Below are 22,835 nucleotides of genomic sequence, written 5' to 3' on the forward strand. Positions count from 1 at the left end.
TGAGAAATTCTGTTTTCCTTTCCATTTTTCCTTGAGATTTCCTTGAGAAAAGGAAGCAGATAAATTTAGCCTTGTCCCCTGGTCGCAATTTCCTGCTTTTTCCAATTTTTTTTTTCTTTTTTAACAAAACAGCTAGTCCACTCATATATTCCCCCTCCTATTTAAACTGCACACCCAGCACACATTAATAAGCCAAACAGCAACATACAGCATCTGCACAAAGATCTCTCCTAACAGAAAAGGCAGGCTTAAAATAGAATAAAAATAGAATGTAAATGCTGTTATCCAGCTGTCCCCTTTAAATCACTCACAGTCACTGCGACCACTTCAACAGAGCCTCAACCCACCAGTGCTTTTCTCAAGCTCAACAACTGAGATATCCATAAGCAGAATGAGTTTTTAAACTCTTTTCAGTATGCTCCTCTCTTCCTGATGGAGCAATGACTGCATTCCACAGCTGGTGCAAGACCACCACCGGAACAGACAGAACCTAACCCCAGACCCGAACACAGAGAGAATGTAAAAAAAAGTCCCAGAATTAATGCGGCAGTGAGTGGGACATACTCACATACAGGAAAGACCCTGATCACACCAACTGAAAGACAGGGACAGACGGCGCGCTTGGCAACACAGAGAACACTGAGCTTAACAGTTCTCAGGTTTTCTGCTTTAGGTAAATTTAGACGCGTTTGAAGGTTTCAAATATAGCGTCTGCCAAAGCGATTACTTCTAACATTGGCAAGCCCCAGCGCAGTTTCTATGAAGCATTCTTTAACACTTCCCTTCTTAACAGCCATGTGCTCTAACACAAAGTGCAGCTCCGGCCACAGCACAGAGGGGAGCATAAATTATCACTGCCTGGGAGGAGACGCACTTCAAACCAGCTGCCAAAATTAGTGGCAATTTGCTGTTTTGGAAATTGATCATGTGGGGCCTGATGCTGCCAGTAACAAACAACTAGATGAGCAAATCCCACAAAACCTCCAGATCACATCTTACCTGTGAATCAGAAGAAAGAAATAAGAAACTAAATTTTGTTGAGTTATATATACTGTACATATACATGCATGTGCCTGGTATTCCCTTCATTATGAGGACCAAATGTCCCCCATGAGTATAGAAATACCAGTAAATGATATATATATATATATATATATATGTGTGTGTGTGTGTGTGTGTGTGTGTGTGTGTGTGTGTGTGTGTGTGTGTGTGTGTGTGTGTGTGTGTGTTTACATATTGATAGACACACAGACAGTCAGACAGACAGACAGACAGTCAGACAGATACTTTTAATAATAGTAATATTAATAATAATTAATAATAAAAATATATAGTATAGATGTATATATATTTGCAAAATAATAATGGCAGTGAATTAAAATATGAAGAAATGTAAGTCTGGACATATTTCTGTAAGATTCACCTTCATATGAAAAATGTTTTCTGATCATAATAAACCAGACATATTAAATGCCTCCACCTCTCAGGAATCAAATACATCAAACCCTAAGAAGGATATAGTTCACATAAAAATGCTTTCTGTGTGTGGTTATTTTTCACTGCATTAAAACACCGGCACAATTTATAACGTATTCAACATTTTTTATCTTGCTAAACTACTACACTCCTCATTCAAAAGAACAGCAATGTATCTATAAATTAAGTCACAAACCAGTCTTGACACAGCATTTTCTTCACCTCTCAAGATAAACATGGCCAGTTGCTCTGCATAGTAACTGCTCTAGCGACAATATAAACAGCCTAACACCAGAGAAAAAATGTGTATTTCATTTCAAGGAAGTTTCTTAATAAGGAAAAAAAGTGGATGAAGATGCATCCCAGGCGCTCCCGCCGAGTAGGTTCTTAATTTCTCTGTTCACAGACATACCTGTCCTAGAATCATCAACACATATTCTCTTTAATCCTTAACAGGCCAAAATGTTCTTCCAACTACTCATTCAGCAAAGCAAGCAGCACACAGCCACAGTAAGACTTACTCTGCAATAAATCCACCGGCAGGCAGGAGAGCAGGGCTGCTTTCTGAAAGGCCCACAATCAGGCACCAGATAAATTGCATTTTGTGCAAGCTGCATTGTCTCTGCTTCTGTGTTCTGCTAATCTAATGTGTTCAACATGGTCTTGGTCACCTTGACTTTGGTTGCCATAGCACTCCATACAAACACATCCCCACCCAGAAATGCACCAAATAAGGCCAAGGGAAAAATCTCATAATCAAAGAGGTCAAACGAGAATGGGAAATGCTTCCAAACATACATGTGTTGCACTAAAGAGCATATTAAAGCTGGAAATGCTCTAAGATGATGATGAAGACTAATTATTCTAGGACAATAAATGCATTAAAAGCGGGAGAATGTTTATGCATTCTCCGTAATCATTCGTTATTTTTAATCAACAAAAGATACATTTGAGTCAAGACGTAGGTCCTTTAAGCTGAATCAGGGCCAGCGTTGTTTGTTCTATATATGACCTTTAAACACTTCGCTGAAACACAGAGGAAACAGCCGACGCGAAGGCGGCCGTCCTGTCTGGCAGCCAACCCCGGCAGATGCGACTTCTGAGGAGTTCAAAAGAATTCTGCATGGGGGCAAGGCTATTTACATAATCCTTCAGATATATTCCCCTGCAACCTAATCAAATTATTCACAAGTTTAGCCCCTAACCATGTAGACCCCGCAATACACAGCCCTCCATTACCGTCCTCTCACTTCTTTAATCATATCGAACTAAAACCAGTGTCGATTTTCCCTTTAGAGTGGAAGGCATTGGAAGAAAACAAAAGCATTGCAATGTCTGACACATAACAGTCTTTTCCCTCCAGGTGCATTGCCATCTCAAATTAGTCCTCCATTATATTGGCTTTTCATCTGACACAGGGTAAAAGAAACTGCGATTGGTGATACAAAGAAACAGATCATTTGTGTTCCATTGTGAGCAGAAGATCATAAGTTAATCACTCGAAATAGTCTTTTTTTTTTCTTTCTGCATTGAATTTGTGCATTAACTCGTCTAATCGACTGCACGACTTGTATTGCGCTAACCTGAAATGCCCCGCACTTGATTGGCTTGATCTATTTTCACTCACCTCCCCTGACACTAAAAACATCGACTGAGCCCTGTTTAAACAACAGCACCGAAAAGGCATATTTAAACATGCACGCAATATGAAACTTGTTCCGAGTGATGTCTCATTTAGGCTCCTACAATGCCTAACTCTGCACATTGCAATTACAGCTTTGTCTCAATAACAATAGGCCATCGCCACAGTTACGGCTGGCACCTAAGGGGTTAAGCTGTCAGGCTCTATCAACAAAGTTTACATCATATGTGCGGTCAATTTTCAATGACTTCTTTTCCCACATTGAAATAAACTATTTTATGTCTCCAAATATGCAGATCATTTTGCTTAATGAAAGATGCTTGACGTCTCCGATCCAATTAATATGCAAATGCAAGCGAGGATTTATTTGTGACATTCTGTATGGGTGAGAGAAAACAAAAAGGGCTCTTAACAGTTACACTAATTGCTGTGACTGATTGTCACATATCATCATTCACTCTGAATCTCCTAAATACCACATTTCAGATAAAATTCGTGCTTGCACTTTGTGAAGATTTATTTGCAAAGGGGTCGCATAGATCAGAGCGGGCGACATTGAGCTGCAAGGGCTTTGGGATAAACAGTCCTCTCCTTATCTCCTTCTGAAACGCTCTCTGTTTCAGTCTGAACAGAACACAGAATGCTTGTTTCTTATATCAAACACGATATACATTAGATGTATGTGTTTCCTGTATCCTAATGGTCAATGTACTAATGCAGTTTGGCCTCTACTGGGAAAAAGCTTCAATACGTAATGTATTTATTACTGTAAAAATGAAATCTCTAATGCAGCTTCACTATTAAAAACATTTAATGGACAGTGCAATATAATCTGGTGTTTGCATCATCCTATATCTTTAATGTATGAAGCAATATACAATATACAGTGATTGACTTAAGACAAAAGATGTGGCTTTCCCTCAAAGCCAGCTGAATAAAACAGACGGTCCCCTTTAAAAGCAACAGGACCCTATTATTTCACAAAAAAAAAAAAATGCAAAGGAAACAGTGCACTTCAATAGTCAATGAAAGGGTTAATCTGGTAAACCAATTGATAATATGTGAGCATTCAATGCAAACACCCTCAAGGATTCAACACTGAGAGGAAAAAGTATCAAATTAGTTCAGAATGATCAATTTGCAGCTGTTTAGCCTTGTTTTTTAAGCCAGCCTCAGTCTATAAAACTAACTAGCATGTAATTGGAAGACTGGAAATAATGGTCTTGAAAAAGACACTTTATCAATGGAGCAGCAGTGGCAGAGCTGACAAGCTTAAGACACCGAACTGCCTCTGACAAATGACTTATCGGCACAAGACTGAGTGTACTGTATACTGAAACACAAAAATGATTTAGGTAAGAAAAAACATTTTCTTATGAATGGTTACCTCAGTGATATTAACTAAATACAGCAAGATTAACCCTAAAACAAGGCTAAAGCCGGGGTGTATGTGCTATAAAGATAATATCTTTCAGCTCACTACGTTCTTTCTCCTCTGAAGAGGTTGGAACAGACAAGGCAGCTATTTGAGGATGTAATCACTCGCTCCTCTCCTTGAAATGGCCCATAATGCTCCGTGCACACTGCTTAGCAGTTAGCGGCCAGGGCAGATTGTAAACAGATCTCTCATGGATTGTGGGTTTAGCAGTTTTGCGCATCTCCAAACAAGCTGCTTCCAATAATGCAAGAGAGAGAGAGAACTTATTTGTATCTCACAATGTGACTTTATATGTTGCAATGGCAACATTATACTTTGCAATTTGACTTATTATCTCAAAATTTCATACAACAAACTTTTAATTATATATCCCAAGGGCAAATTTAGAGGTACAATATAGCTCAAAAGCCGGGGGTCAGTACTTTTTAAAAGGCGTTTTAATACTGTGTTTCTGAACAAATAAATGCAGTATTGGTGAGCATAAGAGACTTCTTTCAAAAACATTTTTAAAATCTTGCCAACTTTATATCCCCCAATTTTACTTTATATCTCACAATTGCACAATTCTGTTTCAAAATGGCAACTTTATAACTCACATTTACAACTTTGTGACTTTCTATCTCAGTGTCATTTATATATTACAATGACTTACTTTAAACTACATTTTATGTTGCATTCTGTGGCAGAAACAGGTTTTCACAGTTAATCAATCTAAACAAACAGAAATGCTTGGAAGCATAATACATCATCGTGGAACATTCCAGAACTTTCCGTAGCTTCTATCTCGCTTCCCGCTAATTTGTGGCCACTGACTGGCTGTAATGAAGGCCTCATGCATTTTTCCAGCAGTGTCAGGCTAAGCACTGTCATGTATAAATTAACCGGTGAGCTAAAAGCTTTGTTGTCCTGCAGGAAAATGCAAGTCATCAAGCATTAAGCACATATAAATTTTCAATGGACCAGCAATAATGGGAATGTTTTATGAACAGGAAATCGCTGTGGTCTTACCCGTCAACCAGCCTGCATCAAACAAGGTGCTTTTGCGCACCATGACCCCTGGTGCCCTGCACACGCTCTTCTCGCCTTTCTAGCTCTGACCCTGTGATACAGTTCTGTGAAATGGTCTTCATTGGACATTTGAATGATGGTCGAGACAACCTATATGAGATTGAGGCAGCAGTTGTGTGAAAGGCAAATTGCTATGGCTTTTATGGCTAACTGCAGTACTCTTATACCAGGTAGCAGGTTTTCATTCTCCGGGCTTTTATTATGCCACAAATAAAAAGCGTATTAGATGCGATGATGGGCACAGGCCTGCACATCCTTGCAGACCCCTAAAAGCTTTTTTCAAAACAAATGCAGTAGGGCGAGAAATTTTAATAGATCGGCCCAATTCCATTCTTTGCTATCTAATAGACTAGTGCACATCATGAAAAAGGGGAAAAACTTAGAGTAAATTTGAAGCACAAGTAATCCGGTGCATTGGTGGATATTCTCCTTCCTTCGCTCACATCTCGGCCAGAGTTTATTTCACCTCAGACAGAAGTGACAATGGCTTTGGAATTTTTTTATTCTTTAAAACAAGACTCAAAGGGCAGGCAAAGCATTCCGGAGCCTAAAGCTGATGCCCTAGTGGCTCGGCCAGCCACTTTTCCAAGGCCTGCTACTTGATTAAATGCATAATCCACTACTCCCCATCCCCGATGATTTAGTGTGCCTTTAAATCAGCTTGCGCACACATAAAAACCTCAAATAAAAATCACTAAGAAAAACCATTGCACTCTAACTGTTCTATTAAAACGATACCCGGCCAGGCCTTTCTTCTCCGCAATACCGTTTATTCCACATGAATGCATATCTTCATTTTTTTTTTTTTTCTAGGTGTGCATATAAAATATTTAAAGTTTCAAATGTCAGCATTGAACATCACATGCAGGAGTCTCTCATTAATCACCTAGGATGTAGGCTCCCTTTTAAGGTTATAACCCTTTGAAAGAGCAAAAATTACATTTCTGACCTTGAAGATGAGACAAACTCATAAAGGTAAAATAATTCACGCTTTAAATGGAGGCAGTTATCTGCACGCTCAAGTTCGAGTTTCGGGGGGACACCAAACAACTTTCATTTTCATATTTACGCCGAAGCTGTTCAAATTAATTCTAAATCAAATCGAGAGGAAAAAAGAACAAAACTGTGAGAAAACATCAACAGAGAAATAGTGTAACTTTCAAATCCATGGGGCTCAGCTATCTGCACTGCATAGAATGTTGCCCTTTTTTCATGGACTTTTATTAAATGGTGCATGACATTTCCATTACTCAAGGAAATTAAATTCGCTAATTTTCTTACAAACCCGGTACGTCTGCTATTTTAGGGAGGTGTGATGAACAGAACAATTGTTCCAACACCTACACAAAGGAAAGGGATTGTGAATCTATCTTTTGAATAGAAAAAGTGAATTAAAGCCATAAAAGCAATTTGCTCTTTAATAAAACAAGTCTTGGTTTTGATCTTCAGCTAAACCGGCATTTGGCTAGGTATTAAGCCTGAGGCCACTTGCATTTATAAACCCAGGTGCCATGTTCCTGTTATGCAATTTACTTTAAAACTGCTTCTAATAACAATAAAAAGAAACAAATGTGATAGGTTTCAGGTGTTTTGTCTGAAGACTGAAAAAAAAGTAGGTTTTGATCACCAAAGTGTTTTTCTTTAGACAAAAGGCAATCACTATGAAGCTGTACTCAATATTTATCAACAAAAAATGTCTGATATTTAGTCTAAAACCCTCATGATTTAGAATTTAAAAACAAACAAATCCCTTAATGTGCAGCAGATCTGCAATACGCTGCTTTTAAATCGTTCCACATGTCAAAATGGAGCATCCCAGAAAACAAACATCACACCAAGACTCTAGTTTCTAGATCCAACGGTTTTCCTAAGGAGGAGCATATGCGCACACGAGCGAGTCTTGGCTGGGCCAGTGGAAGTGACAGCATCACACTGAACCTGGCTCTTCTTCTCTGGTGATGAAAAGGCTGATTACTCTGCCTCTCTCCTGGGGAACCAGCAACATGTCTGACAGCATCATTGAAAAATAGACTGCTGAGCCCCTCTGGGTCTTATAAGGGCTCACATTTAATGTAGAGGAGATTTACATTAAAAAGGAGGTGACACTACAGTCTCTACGACTGCATCAATGAATACATTAAAGACTATGAGGAAAGCACCTTCCACTAAATGTTCAGTTTTCCAGGCCTAGACTGTTTGAAAAAGTGAGACCATAAACTAATTTAGTTAAGAATGATTAAACAAACAACGGCAAATGACTTGTTATTGTCCTCAAATGCGTAAAAAAGGCTTGATACAGCATGATGCCGCAACTAACTGCAGACTGGCAAAAGTGTTCAGGAAACCTGTGAGACAACAGTCAGTTTTTAGCAAATCTGCTAATAGTGCAACAGAAATGACACACTCCACCTAAAAGTGTAGCATGTATAACATGAAGAAACATCCAACAAACAGTAACATTTGTGGCCCTATAACAGTTTCTACATGATCACGTTGCAGTAAAATCAAATCAAGCGCAAAATGCACTTCAAAAACACTCAAAGGTGTTTTACAGCATATCATTCTGGCCTTGCTTGTGTAAATTTAAATGCACGTAATAGAGCTCAAACCAACAATGACCAACAAATAAAATGCCTGTATTGGCAAATGAAATTGCTATTAAATATTAGGTTTAAAATGTTTAATCTAAAATCTACTAAAATTATAATCATTTTACATTTTAATTTAAATTGTAATTAATTTCACATTCATTCATTGTTAACACCAGTCAGTTTATTTACTATTATATAAGTAATACATAATTAACATACAATAAAAAAAATACATAAATTAATTAATTTAACAGTATTTGTCTTGAAAGCATTTTAAACCAAAAGGCTGGATCATATCAATATAAATGCAAAAAGAGGGCTGCTGTTTTCAATTAGTCTAAGCATCATGAAAACTCGAGATTAATAAATTCTACACTTAGCAAAAAAAGGCTGACAACATCACGAAGAAGCTATATAAAATGTAAAAAGAGAATAATTGGTGCCGTATCAATCTTCATCCAGAGGGTCGTCATTATTAAACTTAGACACGCATTTCAATTCGGCAGTCATATCAGGGAGAACAAGGAAGAAGACAAGATCAAAAAAATCCTAATTATAATTACAAAATTACATAGGGTGCAACAAGGGTGCCTAGTTTAAGGGTAATAATTAGAGACATAAAATTTTAATAGGGAATATGGCATTGTGTTGGCTTTGAGGCTTATGCCACTTTAAGGCCCAACTGCATGTGTGTGTGTGTGTGTGTGTGTGTGTGTGTGTGTGTGTGTGGTTGAATGGTAAATGATGAGCACAGTGATTAAGACGGTTCACTTTGCACTACTGGCACTCTACAGGAGCTCAGCCTGTATCACTGCCCTGAAAGAAAAAAAAATCCCCATCCTGCACCCAGACCGCCACACGTGCCCTTTTCCTGTCTCTCTTTATTACCCTGCCATGATCCTCTTAAGCAAACCTCTTCCCCAGCGCGATACCATATGTTTTCAGTTAAGCCTAATTTCTTTTTCTCTTCATTTTAGACATGGACTGGCTTAGCCAGAAGCATTACGCAGCCCACTCTTCCACTCATTCATTTTCTTCTTGGTTTTTCTGTTATTTTCTTTTTTTTTGTCCATGTCTCTTTAAGAACTCCAAAGCTCCCTGTTGATATTAATTTACAGTTACAACAAAACCAGTGCAGGATTTTAAGATCATTGTAAGTAATTTTAAGTTAATTCACTCCAGATTTCTACATTAACCTTCCAAACAGAGTTCAGAGTGTAACTGAGTTGGGGTCAGTATTGATGTAAAAACAAGTCATTCACAGGGGATTTTTCCTCGTTGGTTTACAGTCAGAAACTCTTCGCTCACATATATATTTTTTTAGCAATGCACTGTTTGATCAAAGTAAATACTTTTTTTCTTTCTAAATGAAACACTTTTTGAAAGATTACACTTTTGTAATGGACAATAAGAGCAGGAACATGTGCTAAGAAAATAAACAATAGATTCTAATATCTTTTTGACTTATTCTCAGCATTCTTTGCAGGCTTAATAAGCAATAATGTAAATAGCATGGTGATGAAATTGTTCACATTGAAATGTCCCTGTTAGGTTTCACACCTGGGTCTGAGGTCTCCAGAGAGACTCCTGTGCTGACAAACATCTTCCTATGACAGATTTCAGGCCCTGTTCAAGATATGCCACTCTGTACACTTCCATGTAGCACAGCCCCTCCTGTGCTGAGACCGATGCTAATTGCATGTTTTTCTGCACTTCCCTGAGGTGCCACAGAAAAACATCAACATCACAAATCACACTGTAGTGTATGAGACTTGGCATTAATTTACTAATTGTTATACCATATTCCTTACTTATGGAACAGTGCATTATGGAAAGCACTAAATGTCCAACACAATAACCAAGAAAGGAAACATAGACTTGTGATTTCCTTTGAAAAAAAAAATTCTTTTTTCTGAGTGGGATGACTGTATGCCACAGAACTGTGAAACAGCTCTTTTACTCCTGAAAACCAGTCTGTGATCCACTTCTTTTTGGACGTGGAGGATCAATGAAATCAATAGAACACACTTTGAGGTCAGAAACAAGTAACTGACCTTGTATAAAGGTCTTGTGCATATTGTTGATCTACCTTGATTGCCAGCAAAGCCAACTCAATATTTAAGCAAACAAACAAACAAAAAAATAAATACATAGCTCTTTCACAATTTAAATTATAGATTTCGAGTCAGAATTCAAACTCAAATTTCCAAAATAAACAGACCACATTATCAACAAACAAACAGACAGACAGACAAAATAAATACATATCTGCACAGCTTTTTAGAATGAATAAATAACAAGATTTGCAACGGAATGCTACCTAACTAACAATAAATAAATAAACAGCTCTATGGAACTGAAAAAATGACAAGGTTTAACATGACGCATTCTAAGAGGGATTACAAATTACATTAATGAATGTATGCATGAACAGCGTCATGGCAAGATCATGGCGTGGCATGGTGTCGCATAAAAAAAAAAGATAATAATAAAGACATTGTTTTGAACACAATATTTTGACACTACAATAACAATACAGTTTGATCTAGTTTAACTCCTCTTTCACCAGCTCAACTTTGGAGTAACAACTGCTGGATTTAACAAGATTCTTTGTGAAGACTGAAGTCTGTAAAACCTCCTTTGGTCGTAATCTATGAAAACAGGAGATAAGCCCACCACACAGTTCATGTAATAAAGCTCACATCAAACACAAACAGACTGTTGTCTGAACATCCCCACCCAAAACAGGCCCTGTCTAAATCATCTGTCCATTACTGGGCTCAGACAGACCACATAAGACAGGTGGCTTTTTTCAGTATGGAAGACCCCCATTTTCATGTGTTTTTCTGTAAAAAAAATAAAATATAATAAATTGCTTTATTGTGGTTTTTGGCAGATTATCTGTGGACTTGCTCTCTGTGGACTATTAATGTAGTCATATTAATTTAAAGTGAGGCGAGTCTTGTAAATGACTGCAACAGCAAGTATGCCATTAGATTCAGTTTGAACACAAATGATCCAAAAACAGAATCGACTGAGGCATACTAAACCCCTACAAAATAATTACAGGCTTTAGGGTAGAAAGGAAAGCTGAGGTCTACAAATTAAGCTGAAAATTGTTAAATATCAGTAAAGGTGAGCTCTTCTTTCCAACATAATTACTGCTGCCAATCCAGTGTGATTTTATAATTCCAAAAACCTGACACTTCACAAAGACACTATAATTGCCTTGTGCTGGCCTTTCGCTCACCGCAAAGGTCCATTAATTAATTTTTCTCAGGATCTGTCCTGAAACGTATTACTGTTGTTGAAGCGCAGCTCATAGGGAGATGTGGAATTTTCCATGAAAATACAAAAAAAACTGTCGGTTTCAGCAGTGGAGCGCTGCTAGTGCTTTCTGAGGGGCCCAAGAATAGCCGTATGATTTGGTGCTAAATACACATTGGACATGCAAGAATTCAAAACACGAGGCAGTAGATCTACATTAGTCATCCGAACCAGAAACTTCCAACCAATCACATTTCACTGCTCAGATTCAATGATAGACTACAATAATTTACTCTTGATTCACTTCCATGAATTTAAAATAAATTTAAAGATAACGGCTTTCACAAAAATATTAAACAGCACAACTGTTTTTAACCCTGATTATAATAAGAAATGTTTCTTGAGCACCAAATCAGCCAATCGGAATGATTTCCAAGCCTTGCCATCGCAGGAAAATGTTTTAAATATTTAAAAATAGAAAACTGTATGGAGAAAAAAAAACTGTCCATTTAACATTTCAAATGAATAAAAATCATTAATTAATTAATAAATCTCCCATTGACTTACACTGATTGAATGTTGGCCATCTGAAATCTAAACGACAACAATTAAAGTGAAATTTGCATATGAAATTAATTGATTGACATCCTCACCTTTGTACTTACGTACACCATTCTAATGCATCCTTATGAACACTGGGAATGTATTGGATAATATAACCAGCATATTAGAAGGAATAAATACAATGGTGAATGTTTGGCATGTTGAGTTAAGTATGTATTTCTGTGTACACATGCAGCTTAGGATTGAGTCTGTGTAATGGGAACGGGGGAAAGGGACAAAACAGGGAAAGTAAAGAGTAAAGAGGGACACTTCACACATGGGAGCTGTTTGTTCACATCATTTGCCATGAAAAACTTCCAATGAGGACAGCACTTCAATAGAGTGACCCAATAAAAAAACTCTCTATGAATTTTACTTATTGACTATGAGAAGACTTTCATCAAACAACACTGCCACTAACTGCAAAGACAGTCGCATTAAATACCATACAAGATCCAAAAATCCCTGTAGAACACCCAAAGCTCAGGGCTTAAAAACTCACTCGTGACTTCTTATCTGTATTCACTGCTGAGTGAGAAAATGAAGAAAATATATTCTAGCGTCTGCCTGCGTATTCTGATTGAGCTCCAATTACGAGCTGAAACAACTGGATTTTAGAGGATGCATGCATGTTGAGTTTTCAGAGCATTAGATGGAAATAGATAAGCATTTCATTAAGTGCGTCTTTCTTTCTTCCGTCCGCTTTTGCTTTTTTTATTCTGTTTATATGCGTTTCATATAAAGCTGTGCAACGTATACATATCAGAGAATTACAGCGAACGCAGAGGCAGGAAGAGTAATGGCATGCAGAGAGAAAAAGAAGGGTTGAAATGGCATCCTCTCTAAACTTAATGAAACAGCATCCTTTAAAATTTTTTTTAAGTAATTATAATAAAGATGGAAAAACATAATAAAGGCCTCCCAGCCCCCACCTGCTAACAGTAATTATAATAGACTCAATAATAAATGGTAAAGCAGCACAGAGCTGCATCTTGGGAATTCTCTGGGGTCTGTGGATTAGCTTGAAAAGCCTGAATGATTAAAATACACTAATTAAAATTTTGTGTTCCTTGGTAACTCGTCTTCCTGGGCCCCTTGCGCTGGTAAAATGGGAATAAATGTGACAAAAGCAAATACTGCTTCAGACTCCAGCAAGTAAACAAGTATAATCCAGTTTTCATAGGTGTGTTTCCATTACATATTTCACAAAAAACTAACGTTCTTCAAACGCACTTTATTTCTCAATGGAACAGTTCAGACAAAAATGAAAAGTCTGTCATCATTTACTCATACTCTTCATGTCTTTGAAGCCCAGCTGACATTCTTTCTTCTGCTAAATTTTGAAAGATGTTAAGAAGAGCTGCTCTTTTCTATACAAAGAACATTTGCAAGGCAAGATTATTTGTAAAATCTGCTTTCAGTCTGAATGGGTTCAGATGACTCACAACAAGTCATAGGGATCACTTTTATGGTACTATATACAGTAGGCCTTTTTTGGAGCTCGATTGCACCAGTCTCTATTTACATTCATTTTATGGAAAAGAGCAGCTAGGACAATCAGCTAAACTTCTCATAAAATCAAGTCATAAAAGTTTAGAACAATAGAATAATAAATACTTACAGAATTTAACTTATAAAGGAAGTCTTTTTGCATCTGAAAAAATCATACTCTGTTGCAAACCCCAGACATCAAGGCAGAATACTAGACTTTTCAAAACAATGAATGAACAATGATCCAAGTATATGCATAGTATAAGTGCATCTCTCGATTATTCAGCTGACCTTGCATTTACTCAATAGCAGTGACTGGATTCTAACATGAAACTGCATTGATAGTCCTTTGAAACAAACCAAACTAAAGTGAAAACCCTGTTAAATCTCACGAGTAATGTGCAGCAAGAGTCTTTTGCCTGTTTTGACACATATAGAGCCATATAGGCATTTGATCAAAGATCAAAACGTAGCAGTAGTAATTAAGCTGTAGCCACTTCATTCAAACAAGAACAGATCTCCTCGGCTCGCTCGTCTTTCAGTACTGGGATTCAATAGTAAAGATATGCCATGAGATCGGTCACGCTGCAGATCTAACGTGTCACCGGTAAAGGGTCCGCATTTTTTGAGGGGGGTCCTGGGAGGCCATCGCCTCTTTCCTTTCGCAATATGCTGTCTCTGTGAATGATGGTAATCACTTGTTTGCTGTCAGCAGGAACAATAGAGCAGCGGAAGATGTCTTTAACCCCCCTTCCCAATCCCTGTTCATTTTGAGACATGGATACGGCAAGTCAATCCCTTGGTAAAATCACACGGAATCAAACAGAACAGAAATATCAAGGGTGTTAAGTACAAGTCAGGGTTACTCTTGACAGCTGCGTTCAATGCTTCGGGAGATTGAGCGAAATCTCTTGTAAAGAGAATATGGTCTTGTGATCAGGTTAAAACCCAGCTAGAGGATGTGTACACACAAATTTAATAGAAAAATATGCTAATACCATTACAGTATTTATCCTTTACTAAAACAATGTTAACTTTGGTTTAGCTGGATAAACAATGCTGACAGCTTGTTGAGAATGTGGAGGAAAGCGGGGGAAAACCAAAGCTAATTATGAGGTTAAGAAAAGTACTGTAGAGTTGGTCTGGCTGGTTTTCGACCAGCAAGGCTTCGGAGTCAAACTACAGCTGTGTCTGAACATGTGGATACACTGCCAAAAATCACTATTTAAAAGAATTATGATAACGTTACATTCTAAGAAAAAATATATAATTGATTTTTTTTTTTTTGAAAGCTCTTATCTTCTGCACATTTGTCAATTAATTCATCTTGTCCTAAGGAAGATTTTAGTAGAAAAAATACAAATATTGATTGGTTTTTTTTCAGTGTGATATCTGCTTATACAATATATGCAAAAAAAGGCTGCTTAGAAATTAGCAAATATATCTTGTATTTTGAAAAATTATTTTTGCTAGAAACAATGTTGCATATTTTTTCTTGTTTAGGGCAGAAATTTAAACTTATAAATTATTATACTTCTACTTAAAAAAAACAGTTGGTGTTGTAAGAATTCTTTTTAATTGAGATTAATTCTCTAAAACTCTAAAGTTTTAAGAATGATTGCAGTAGAAAAAAAGAAAAATTTAGCTTGTAAAACAATTGATGATAAAATACTTAAAATGCCTGCTTGTATATTTAAATATAAGCAGAAATATATTTTGACAAAAATATTCTCTTAAAACTCTTAAGGGAGATATGTTTTTCTTAGGGGAGACAAAAACTGTTTCAAAATAAATATATATATATGTATATATATGTATATATACTATATATACTATACTATACTATACTATATATACTGTGTGATATCTGCTTTTTTTAACAATTGATTCTAAAACAGAGACTTAAAATTCCTGTTAAAAAGATTCAAAATGCCTGCTTATTAATTGAATCACCTTTTAATTTAACTAGGGCTTAGAAGCCAATGAGCTGGTACTTTGTCTCTATGGAGCACAGAGGGAGGGGGGTTAGAGGCTGCAGGCATGAGTGGGCATAGGAGACGGGCCAGACTGGCATCAGACTCGTGCCCATTTACTCCTCACCACCGGGCATGCTCCGTGCGGGGCATGCTGGTGGCCTCAGTCTTGAGAGCAAATTAGATCCACTTCATTAAAATATTCCAGCCAGGAACAAAAGGATGAGGGGTGGAGGAGATGTGCTAGAGATATGCGCCTGATATACATGCAAGCCGGGCGAGATCCATGCACATATGACAAACAGATTGCCTCACTTGGAGAAAAAGACACACAGCCCAAAAGGGAAAACTTAATCAGAAATAGATGAAAAGTCAACGCATTGGATTATACGCTGTGTGTGTGCGAGCGACAGAGAGAAAGAGCAGGGTATATTTGTTATACTGCATCCCTTTTGTAGAGGTGCTATAATGTGTATGTGCTCTTTGTTCACCTAAAACCTCAACATGACTCTCAGTTATAAAAACTTCTGCCTCACTGCAATTATACAAAAGAAAATTAACACTTTTGGGTTGCCCTGGTAACCTAATTGCATCAGTACATTGCACACAGGAGCCAAAGTAACTGAATTTTGATGAAAAGGCGGCGATAATTTACGGCATTGAGAAATTAGTTCCGTGGCGACGCGTTAATTACATCTCAAATTAACAATGCAAGTGTAGTGAAATTAAATATAAATCTTTTTTTTTTTTTTTTTTTTTGCATAAATTACAGGGGTTGATTAGTGCGAGGAGAGAGAGGTTGGGATTCCATGGGTCTGTCACATCAACCCTCCCAACACCCCCAGCTCATTCAGCTCCTCTTAAAAGAGAAATGCCGTAAGCTCCTTTACACGCCAGCGCTGGGGCAGAAACACGCCGATGTTTACAATCCGTTTTCTAATTTGCATTTTGATCTTTTTCAGGTTGATGAACTTCTTTACTTCTGTCACTCCTGGAAAACATTTTTCCCCCCTCTCTTCCAGTGATCACCAATGGATGTTAACATATGGTATGAAAATATATCCATCATATAGAGCAGGGTCTACAATGTCTGAGACCACTAGTCAAAATGCTTCTATATTTTGTCTAATGTTCATAAATTTTGTGTTCAGTAGTAAAGAATCATAAATATGCAGTTCATAAAATAATATGTAGTAATAAAGCATGTATGTCAATGATGAAAATTATTATTATTATTATTATTATTTAGAACAATAATATATGTATAATATGAATTATGATTTTTTTTTTCCAATAGTAAAGTATATTATTAGCATATTCCTTAGTACTGATTAATACATTTATTACATTTTATTAAATTAAATTCCTTTGTTTCATTTACATTTTACATTGCAGTGTTTATGAAGATATTATTATTTTAAAAAGAATATATTATTATTATTATTGAAGTAAATTATTACATTAAATTAAATTTTATATTTCATATGGTAATTTTATAATAATGATGATGTATTAGAATAATAATTATATTATTTATTATTTATAATAAAAGCATAAAGATCTCTCTTCTAAATGATCACTAATGGAGGTTACCATACGGTATGAAAACTTATCTGTACAGCCAGGTCTAAAACAACTCAGGCCAATCAAAATTGTATTACTCTAATTTAATATAAATATTGCATTCAATAGTGCATAAATATGAATTTCATAAATAATCATATATAATAAGTATGTAGTAATATAGTCTTTTAGATATTTTATTACATTTACATTTTATTGTAATTTAAATCAATTTAAATTTCCTGTTATTTTAAAGTTTGAATCTAAAATTTTCAGTGTGGTCTCAGAGTTTTGTACACCATATTTATGGTTTCTTTACAGAAAGAAAAATGTGATCGCATACATACTGAATAAGACAAGAGGGTTCGAGGCAAATCAAAATGTTAAGAATTAGGCCTGACACTCTTGAGTGAAAAAATTTCCATGTGGCTGATTTTGTGTGAAATTCCTTGTGTTTAGTCGCTCAATCCCACATGTGCAGTGGCATGTGTAACCTCAGAGCATCAAAAACAAGCCTCCAGAGTCATGTCTGCTGTGGGGGGGTTGGGGGGGGGGTGGAGCGAGAGAGAGAAAGAGAGAGAGACAGAGAGAGAGCACAAACACAACAGGAACCAACTTGAGCCATCTAAATTATTCATCATCCAGATGGATACCTTTCTCCTTGAATTTTCAACTCAAACAGACCTATTCACCTACAATTTTCATTGCCGCCTGTTGTGTCCGATGTCGCTCAAACCACAAAAACAACACACACAGCCGTTCAAACCACAACTGGGATAAAAATCCCAATGAACACCTTTACCTTAACACTCCCTTTTCTTTCTTTCTCTCTCTTTCTTGTTTCCTTCTGTTATGGGGAGCTTGGGGAGTGACATTGGGGGAAGGATATAAAAAAGCCTGCAGCCCCCAGAGACAGTAACTATCTGCCATTTAGCCGCTAAAATGTCAGCAAAATTTAATGAACTCCACGTGTGTCTCTATCAGTCCTTGAAACATATTTTATTTCTTCTGATTATTTTTCTGCTCTTTATTCCACTGTTATTTCCAAATAGAACAAAACATAATGGTTTGCATTTAAAAATAATAAAAAAGTGAATTTTAGATGCTAGCACTTTATATAATAATAAAATATAAAAAATCGCTGCTGCTCTTAATTACATATCACTCCGTTTTAGTATATGTGTAATTATGGAAGTTTTAGGAAAGTCTGAGTGCTTTTGAAGATTTTTGAAGTGTTCTGTGTGAAAGATGTCATGAACTCATGGGGAGAAAGCCAAACTAAATGCATAATTTGAACCAACCATGTGAAAAAAAAAAAAAAAAACCTTCAAGCCACTTATGTGAGACTGCAATCATTTTAAACTTCAGATTTAGATTTAAAAAGATACAATTGTCTATTTAAAACCTGATTTCATGTTATATTTATATTTTTTCAGTTCTTAAATATTTGAACAAGGAAAATGAAAGGAAATGTAAATCTCTTATGTTGATTTTATCTTTTTTTAACAGCATTTGCATGCATTTTTCTACTCTTAGTCATTTTCTGAGGCAACGTTTGCAGAAGCCACAGAAGACATACCATAATAAAGTGCTTTTTAAAATGACCAAAGCAGGATTATGATTCTGTGGGACACTCCCATGAAAATTATTTTGCCAGACTGCATTATGAAACATTTCCATTAAAAAAGGCTTACGCAACACTGCACACAGCTCTCCATCTCCATTGTGTTAGCCTGATGCTCTCTTCTTCTCACCTCAGTCATTACGGCCCATGTGCCAGGATACAGATGGACAGCCTACATTACCAATATGAACAACCTCTGCTGGCAGAGGTCCATTCACGCAAACTTACTTCCTGGCCTTGGACAAGGAGGTAGAGATGACCTCAGTCTCCAGGGGCAACTTTTCCCTTATACATATCCACTTATATATGTGCCTGATGACTTTTAAAAGGACAAAGAATCATTAGGAGAATAAGTAGCCTTTCACATATTCCTTCTGCAACGCCCCCTGAAAGTAATTCCAATGCATTTACACAAAAGAGAATTGCTTTACTGGGAGAGGCAGTGGTTTAATGGTCCAATGCGCTCTTGGCTTGAGTACAATTATCTTCATATGATGGTGCAAAAAAAAAAAAAAAAAAAAAAAACATAGGCTTTGAAAGAAAAGTGGGTTCACAGTGAAATGTCAGCCTGTCATTTGTCATTTGAGTAAATAAATCATACAAATGAAGGGGGGAAAAAAGCTTTAACATAACAGTTATTACTCTTTGCACAAACAAACTGCAGTTGATCAACGCATAAAGAGAACAAGCGCAGTAAATCATTAAAGAGAGATTCCAAATGCAGCTCTTCATACTGATACAGCATTTCTTGCTTTCTTTTAGATCTGTAATATAATAATGTACTTGACAAGTGAGGCAACATGATGGTCAGAAGCTAGAGAAGCCCACCCTAAGACCCTTTTTTTAGTGTATATTTAATCTACATATCTCAGCCCTGTAGACTGAGCACTAATTTTGTAAAGTCTTTCTCTAACACTAATTTATGATTTGAACGATCACTGAACGATCAGCCAAAGTCTCAACACGCCTCTCAGGGAAACCTCAGGAAACAATTTTAGTAGCAGGAGGGGGCATCCAGTAGATTTGTGGGACGGCCTGCCCTGCCCTGCATGGTGAAGGATCACCTGAGCTTGTTTTATTGAACTCACGTTTGTTCTACCTAAGTAATGCAGCACACTCACAGGAATATTTCACCTGAAAGAAGATTTTGTTTACTTATCCTTGTTGTTTACCTTTATGACTTCAGGGAATAGTTCATCCAAAAATGAGGCCATCCAAGATGTAGATGAGTTTGAACTCTCATTGTGACGGCACCCATTCACTGCAGAGCATCCATTGGTGAGCAAATAACGTGATGCTAAATTCTCAAATATGTTCTGATTAATTGATTTTTTTGGATGATCGATTCCTTTAAATGTGGAACACAAAAGAGATATTTTTAAAAAAGTGCCCATAAATTAAAAGTCAATGGGGTCCAATTGTATTTTTAGAACAACATGAGAGTGAGTAAATGATGACAGATTTTTAATTTTTAGGTTTACTTTTAGTCAATGCCTGTACTCTGATAGAAAGTTTGAAAGTTTGAAGTAGTGCACTCTAAAGGTGCTTCACGATGCAACAGAAGAACCTTTTTGTCTAAATGGTTCCATAAAGAACCTTTGTCATCTGAATAACCTTTCTGTTTCACAAAAGGTTCTTTATGGCGAAAAAAAGTTCTTCAGATTATAAAAAGATTAAAAAAAAGAGATGGTTCTTTAAAAGAACCTTTGACTGAATGGTTCTTTGTGGAACCAAAAACGGTTCTTCTATGGCATCGCTTGAAGAACCTTTTGAAGCACCTTTATTTTTAAGAGTGTGGTTCCAGTTGCATTTTCCATGTAATTATTTCCCCAAAATGTGTGTTCCACTGACAATTCTTTATGAAGCTTACACATATTTAAACAGTCTGAGTAACAGAAGAAAATTATTTCTGGTCAACAGCATGGTACATGTATAAATTATGCACACAAGACAAGAACTGAATCAGGCCGACAGTCTGTCTTAGCATAAATTCTACCTTTCCAGAATAAATTGATATGGGCGTTAAAACATCCCATTTTGGGCTGGAGGTGCTTTCACGCAGTGCTAAAGTTCTTGTGGCGGAAAAGAAATCAGTTAAAATTGAGACTTGCTCTTTGGCAGTTGACAGGTGGAAATTTGAAACAGCCATATGGCTGGCTGGTAAAGGGAGGGAAAGAGGAAGGAGAGCCCACTAGAACCTGACACTCCCATTAGGACCCTCCAGAAAAGTGAAATATTTGATCACTAGAGGGAAATTGAGCAAAAATGAACTGAAACTAGATATAGTCGACTTACTTTCCAGCTCGCACCAGATATAGATGTCACTCAGAACTTAATAAGCTTTTGAATTTCCATTTTATCACAGAAAATAGAGTGTGAGAAATAAAATCAGCCAGTTTCACCCTAATGGACAAAGTAATGGAGAGGTTGAACTGACACAACACATTTTGTCTGTGGTAATACCATCAAAATGAAAGCATATTCACTCTGCTGGAGTTTTCAGGGAATCAATTCAAACCAAATAGTGGCCCTTTTTCTCTAGGTTTTTATTTCATAATGGCTCCAACAAATACAGCACTTTGGCTCTTTTGGGCAACAGGGTGTCACTCAGGGCGATAGCAACAGAGTCATTTATCCAATAGAGTTGAGTCCTGAAGCCAGTGCGCAGAACGCGTGTTTCAATTCACTTTCTCTCCCTCTATTTCGGCTCTGCGAGAATTAGCCAGACACTACATTGATCCCACAGGAAAGGATTAGCTCACTTTCAGACCAAAGTGTTACATATGAGGTCAGGTCATATCAGATGACCTCTGCGGCTTGCAGCTTGGACTGAATCCATTGGGCTACAACACGACCGGCCTAGCCAACTCACAGCTCACTTCAAAAGAGACCAGCCTCAGGCCCGTCAACGCAAACAGCACTGAGAGAGTTGAACTCACAGCCAGATGGACCTCAGCCAATCCTGTTCAAACAGCAGGGACCGTGTTCAGAAAGAACGGGTGTGGTAGCAGCCTCGACAAACCGCATTACTTTAAACGGTTAAAACCATCACCAGGATTTCTTTTAACCCTTCTGTTCTACAGAGAACGGACTGTACTCTTTTATGTTTGGGTTCCCAGAAAATTTTATTCACTAAATACAACTCAAATTTTATATTGTGGGTCCTTGAAAAAAAAATTAAAACTATTATATACTTTTTTTTTTTTTTTGGCAGTCACTGTGCATTCATGAAAGCGAAAACACAAATGGTAATGCAAGATTAATGTCACAATGCAACTGAAAATACAATTTGCCATTCCTTTTAAAAAAGTCCGGAATATCCTTCCATACTTTCTTATAATTAAGACCACAAACTCAATTTGAGGGTTAAAAATGGGGAAAAAAAGAAGAAGAAAAACAATTGTTTTAAAGAACCACTTTCAACTGACAACAACACAACACATGAAATATTTATATTACTATACATTAATTATTATATGTATACAATTATTAAATATATTACATTTAAATTAAATTGTGAATTTAGCAGACGCTTTTATCCAAAGCGACTTACAGTGCATTCAGGCTAAAAAAATTCATTTCTATATAGAAATATATATTTAACATTATAATAAATAATATTACATTATATATTAAAATATATTTATTACTTCTTTTTATATTTAATACTTTTCTATAGAGGACAATGCATCTATAACATAAATAATAAGTTCTCCAAAGATTAGTAAATATCATGAAGTAAAATGATTCCTAAATTTTATTTTCAAATTCTCAAACACAACTTGAGGGTTAAATTTTTTTTTTAACAAAAACAACAATAAAACTGTTGTTTTAAAATATCACTTTCACCTCACAACAACACAACACTAGAAAGAATGTTCAAACAAAAGTTCCACATTGAGTAAATCTGGAATTCACTTCTTTAAAAGTTGTTTTGTTAAGCAAGAGAACAGTGAGTCGACTGCAAGATGCAAATCTAGGCTTGCTTTGTTTTGACAATAATTACAGAAAGTGAACAAGAAGAGGAGTCCTTAGTCCCCTGTGTTCTGCTGCTCTATTAATTATTCTGAGGAAGACAGATGTTAAATTGCGTATGCCC

The 22,835-nt window shown here is 36.6% G+C and overlaps 1 protein-coding gene across 2 annotated transcripts in view; it reads right to left on the minus strand.

Moving 5' to 3' along the window:
- casz1 (castor zinc finger 1) overlaps positions 1-22,835 on the minus strand; it is a 198,757-nt gene that overhangs the window by 111,088 nt on the left and 64,834 nt on the right. The window contains exon 1 of one of the 2 annotated variants that reach the window (XM_059541318.1): positions 312-499. The exons of the other annotated variant lie outside the window; for it this stretch is intronic. The gene's annotated coding sequence lies outside the window, so the exon portion shown is untranslated. Of the gene's footprint in view, positions 1-311; positions 500-22,835 lie in introns of those variants that run through there. 2 annotated transcript variants of the gene reach the window in all.

The sequence above is a fragment of the Carassius carassius genome, chromosome 46 (assembly GCF_963082965.1).
Source record: "Carassius carassius chromosome 46, fCarCar2.1, whole genome shotgun sequence".
In the NCBI taxonomy this organism is placed as follows: Eukaryota; Metazoa; Chordata; class Actinopteri; order Cypriniformes; family Cyprinidae; genus Carassius; species Carassius carassius.